The following is a 5,829-nucleotide window of genomic DNA, read 5'->3' as shown; positions in this document are numbered from 1 at the left end:
CAGTCATCACAGCTCATTGCAGCCTCTACTTCCTGAGCTCAAGCAATCCTCCTGCCTTAGCCTCCTAGAGTAGCTGAGACTACAGGCATGCAACACCACACCCAGCCCGTTTTGTCTTTTTTGTAGAGACAGGGTTCCACCATGCTGCCCAGGTTGTCTTCATATATTTGGAATACAAGACCTTTATCAGCTATGCGTATTGCAAATATTTTCTCCCAGTCTGTGGCTTGTCTTTTCATTCACTTAACAGTGTCTTTTGCATAACTGAAGCTTTTATTTTTAATGAAGTCCAACTTAAACATTTTTTTCTTTCATGGTTCACTGTTTGAGTGTTTTTGTTTTTTTTTTTTAACTCATTGCCAACCCAGAGCTACCTAGATTTTCTGTTATCTTATGGAAATTTTATAGTTTTATGTTTTACATTTAGGTCTATGATCTATTTTAAGTCAACTTTTATGAAAGGTATTAAGGTCTGTGTCTATATTCTTTTTTTTTGAGACGGAGTTTCGCTCTTGTTACCCAGGCTGGAGTGCAATGGCGCGATCTCGGCTCACCGCAACCTCCGTCTCCTGGGTTCAGGCAATTCTCCTGCCTCAGCCTCCCGAGTAGCTGGGATTACAGGCACGTGCCACCACGCCCAGCTAATTTTTTTTGTATTTTTAGTAGAGACGGGGTTTCACCATGTTGACCAGGATGGTCTCGATCTGTTGACCTTGTGATCCACCCGCCTCGGCCTCCCAAAGTGCTGGGATTACAGGCGTGAGCCACCGCGCCCAGCCCTGTGTCTGTATTCTTTTTATTTTCTTTTTTATTTTTTTGCATGTGGATGCCCAGTTGTTCCAGCACCATTTGTTGAAAAGACTATTTTTTCTCCATTAAATTACCTTTGGTCCCTCAAAGCTCAGTTGACTGCATTTACATGGGTCTATTTCTGGGCCCTCTGTTCTGTTCCATTGAGCTATTCGTCTATACTTTCATGAATGTATCACACTGTTTTCATTACCGCAGTAAGTTTTGAAGTGAAGTACTGTCACAAGTCCTCTGACTTCTTTTTCAGTAATTGTGTTGACTATCCTGTTAATATAAAAAATAACTCGCTGAGATTTTAATTGGGGTTGCACTGAATCTGTAGAACAAATTGGGAAGAGTGATCTAGTGATATTAAATTTTCCTATCTGTGAACACGGAATACCTCTCCATTTTCTTTTGTCTTTTCTTTTTTCTTAATGGAAGCTTCTCACTTATTTCAGACAAAGTATTAGATTGCCATTAAGAATTACCTCAAAGTGACCACTATTACGGTTGTTACCACAAAAGCTAGTGAAGCGGGATGGAGGCAGATACCTGCAGAGCCACCAGCATGCCCCAGAGCCGAGACCAGCCCTAATTCTTCACTTCTGTAGCCTCCTTCTCAGCCCTTCCCTTAGCCTTCTTCTTCCCCTCCACCTTCTCCTCCTTCCCCAGCATTGCTACCATCTCAGCCACCTGACTGGTAGGGATATAAACATCTTTGCGCACCAGTTCAATCGCCTTAAAAAGATTGTCAATGTCGAGCTTGCCATCCTTATTTTTATGCAGTGTTGAGGCCAAGCTCATCAGCTTGTTTTCTGGAATGTTCTTAATTTGCTTCCTGTTGCTGATGAGCTCAGTGAGACTGATGACTTTCTCCCCTACTCCCCCTGAGCCCTCTGCCGGACCCAGCTTGCCAGGCCTCTGATGCATCTCCAGCTCTATCCACCAGATGATCTGCTGAACTCTCTTTGTCAGTCTCTTGGTGGCTTCAGATTTTTTTATGTATTTTTCTTTGCTGGTCTCAACTTCCTTCTTGATCTCTTGCAAGTCATCACTATAGTCCTGGACATCCCCCTTCAGCAGCTCCAGCTCCTCGTTCTCCTTGGTCAGGGGCCTCTTTTGCTCCTTCAGTTTAGAACAGGCGTCGTTAAGTACATCCATTTCTTCTTTAGTCATTTCCTCTTCCTTCCAGACCTCCAGCACAGGGGCAGTGTTCTTCAGGGCCTCTGAGGGCAGGATCACATCAGGCACTTCTGGCTGCTGGTCAGCCACTGGCCTCTCAGAGGTGGCTTCTTCCACTTCCTTTGTTTCCTGGGGTAGATTCTGCGGCTCCTTCTCCCCATGCTCCTGCCTCCTCCTGTAACGTGGCCTCCAATTTCACTGTGCTGTCCACCTGCTCACCCTCAACCTTGGCCGCTTTCACCTGAGCTCCCTTCACCACTATCTCCAGAAGAGTCTGCAAGGTGCATTTGAGCTGGTCAGCAGGAGAGAGGGTGTCTGGGAGGCACAGAGCTCGGGACAATAAGAGCAGTGATAGGGCACATGAGGGTGGCTGAGGTTAAGCCAGCCAGGCAGACCCCACCAAGCATGAGCTCCACCCCTCACTAACTGCAATATCTTGGCTTGGTCACTGCCTTTCTGGGGCCTCAGTCCTCATCTGTAGGATTATAAAATAACAGCACTATCCTGGTATAACTGTGGCAGGGAGGAAAATGCCTGGCACTGAGCCTGGCACACCTCAGTGTCTTACAAACACATTTCCTTCTTTACCCTTTAGGAATCACCTCCAATCCAGTATCCCTGCCTTCGCGCTGCTTTTCCTGACTCCTCCCAGGTCAGCACCACCTTCCCTTCATCCCACCCATCCCACCCTGGCCACCCAGAGGAGGGAAAGATGGAAGGCTGACAGCAAGTGGCAGATGTTAATGGCGTTATGTGCCAACCATTCTTCTAAGCATGCTGTATGTATTAGCTTAGATATATGCACCAAAAGAAGGTATGGTCTAGAAAAACTGCTACCACCATACTACAGAAAAGGAAAGTCAAGGTGCAGAGAACTTTAGCAACTTCCAAGATCACAGTCAGTAAGTGGCGGAGCCTGGGTTAGAACCCAGAACCCACATTTTAGGAAGAGACATAAAGGAAGTGAAGATCCTCCACCCTGGGAAGTGGTAACTCAGCAGGGTGAGAGCATCCCACTCGCTGTACTAGTTTGGCTGTGGGGTTTTAAGGGCTGGAGGCTTCCTCCAGTGACCTCAACTTCCTGGGTTAACTGAGGGGATGCTTGTGCCAATGAGGGAGGCGGCGCCCCTGTGGAGCTGGACTGAGCATGGTGCAGATGCCAGATTCCCGTTATCCTGTAGTGGGACGGGGTCAGGGATCTGCCAGTCTGCCTAACCCAGGACTTCTTGAACTTCAATGTGCCCACAAATCCCTGGGGATCTTATTAACATGCAGATTAAGATTCAAAGTCCCAAGTTGGGCCCACGATTCTGCCTTTTTTTTTTTTTTTTTTCTGAGATGGAGTCTTACTTTGTCACCAGGCTGGAGGGCAGTGGCATGATCTCAGCTCACTGCAACCTCTGCCTCCCAGGTTCAAGCAATTCTCCTGCCTCAGCTTCCCAAGTAGCTGGGACTACAGGTGCGTGCCACCATGCCCAGCTAATATCTGTTTTTGTTTTTGTTTTTAGTAGAGATGGGGTTTCACCATCTTGGCCAGGATGGTCTCGATCTCTTGACCTCGTGATCCACCCGCCTCGGCCTCCCAAAGTGCTGGGGTTACAGGCATCAGCCACTGCGCCCAGCTGATTCTGCATTTCTAATAGGCTCTAAGACATTGTTGATGCTGCTGCTACAGGGACCTCATCTGAAGAAACAGTTCTCTGTGGGACCCTATATCTCCCACAGGCCTCACTTCCTTCACTTGTCTTCCGGCTTCTCTCACTCCGCTTGCCTGATTCTCCAGCTCTGAAGTGATCATTCTCCCCACTGCTCCACCTCTCAGGTGGCAGGACAGCTTCTGAAGGGCATTTTAAGAAAAGTCACCCAGGGAACGGCCAGCCAGATGCCATACTACTTAGCCAACATGGACCAATCTATGAGCTGGGCCTAGTACCATCCATCACTTCTGAGATCCCAGAACTGTGGCTTCTGGTGAAAAGCAGCATTTATATCACCTGTAAAATGTAGAAATGATCATAGTACCTGACCTCAGGGTTGGCTTGAGGATTGAATGAGTCAGCACATGCAAAGCCACCCGCTCAGCCCCTGACACAGAGTGAGCACTGCTTACGTCTTAGATCTCACTTTGCTGAATGACTCTTTAACAGATGTGGGTTTGATGCTGGCCCACAGATGACTGCATGCAGTAGTCCTCAGAGTTAAGCATGCATCAGAATTGCCTGCAGGGCTTATTAGATACGAACCGCTGAACTGTGCTCCAAGGTTTCTGATTTAGTAGGTCTGTAGTAGGGAGCTGAGGATTTGCACTTATATCAAGTTCCCAGCTGCTGCTGATGCTGCTGGCCCAGGGACCAACTTTGAGAACCTCTGATCTAGGAGCAACTCCTGCCCCTGCCCTACAAAGAGCCTGAAAGCCAGTGCTGGCAGTGCTGGGCCAGGTCACACCTATAGTTAGAAGCCCTACTAGCCAGGTGCCCTGGGCTTCAAGGACACCAGAGAGGGGCTTGTCTGAGGCCCGAGGTCCCTCCACAGGCCTCTCCTGCAGGCCCCCTGCCTCCTTCCTGGCCCAGTGCCCCGGCCCTCAGAAGGCCCCTCCGCCCAGCTTTGTTTGCATTCCTGGAGCCTGCGTCAGCCTGGGCAGCAGGCATGTCTATACAGGCTGGCCTGGAGCAGCTCTGATGGCTGGTCCTGCACTCCAGGCCTTCTGGGCTAGGGCCACAGTGGCCACGCAGGGCTCACTTTGCAGGCTTGTGACTCATGTTTCCTCCCGGATTCCGGGAAATGACTTCCTGCTGCTGCTGCCGCTGCTTTTTTCTTGTTTAATGAGAAGTTCTCTGCAGACTTCCATGACAACCTCAGGATGGGGAGGCAGGGGGAGGAGGAGACCAAATCTATTCCCAAGAGGGGCCCCAAGAATTCCCATCTCTCTCACACATGCGCACATGCTCCTACCGTGTTGCCAGCCCCGGCCTGAGCCCCCAACCCACCATGGTGCTTTGGTCCAGGAGGGCCAGCCCCAGAAACGCTTGCTTTTATTAAAAAGGAATGGCCTCACAAAGGCACAACTGTAGGAAAGGTTGTAATTTGCCCAAATAAAACTTAATTTGATCCATGAAATAGCTGTGGTTTATTGTGTAATAGATGTGCTCTGTGTTTCAATTTAATAGAAGCCAATATAATAGGGGGCCAGTGGGGGCCTCCAGAGGCCCACCTCTTCCCCTACTCACAGTAGGGCCACACTGTGGGCCCACCCCAATGTTGAGACCGTCCACCAGGAGAGGATGGAGAAGGGCTGGCCATAGACCTCTGGCCCAGACCACGGAGGCTGGTGGGAGAGAGAGCCTGGGGACAGAATGAGTACGAGTGCTTGAAGGGGAAAAAAAGAGGAAAGAAATGAGAACCACCCTTTTTCCAAAGCAAGGCTTCGGGTGTGTGAGTCTGAGGAGGGGGCTGTGGGGGCTGAGTCACTTTCCTGTCCACTGCTGGAATTTGGAGGGAGGGGTGTCTCTGCTAGGGGCTGTGGGAGAAATAAGCCTGGGTCTGTCCACATACAGGAAGTGTACGAGGAAGGGATGTGGAAGAGTATGGAGAGTATGTTGAGGGGATCCCTTTGAACAAGTCTTCAGGGACAGTTCCTGGGGTGGTGGGCAGCTGCTCTGGTCCCCAGACCCTGTGTGTGCAACCTGTGCTCGGGCTCAGGGCAAAGGTAGTACAAGCCAGGGGGAGGAGAAAGACAGGAGTGGGGCTTAGTCAGGTCTGGTGAGGCTCCCAGAGATGGTCCCATCCAGCATCCCTTGTCCCCAGCCCACCCTGGTGGTGCAGACTGAGGCCTGGAGAGAAGGAGTGAACGAGCTC

Source organism: Callithrix jacchus, chromosome 8 (assembly GCF_049354715.1).
Source record: "Callithrix jacchus isolate 240 chromosome 8, calJac240_pri, whole genome shotgun sequence".
Classification (NCBI taxonomy): Eukaryota; Metazoa; Chordata; class Mammalia; order Primates; family Cebidae; genus Callithrix; species Callithrix jacchus.
The sequence above is the reverse complement of the archived record's forward strand: the minus strand, read 5'-3'. Positions refer to the sequence as shown.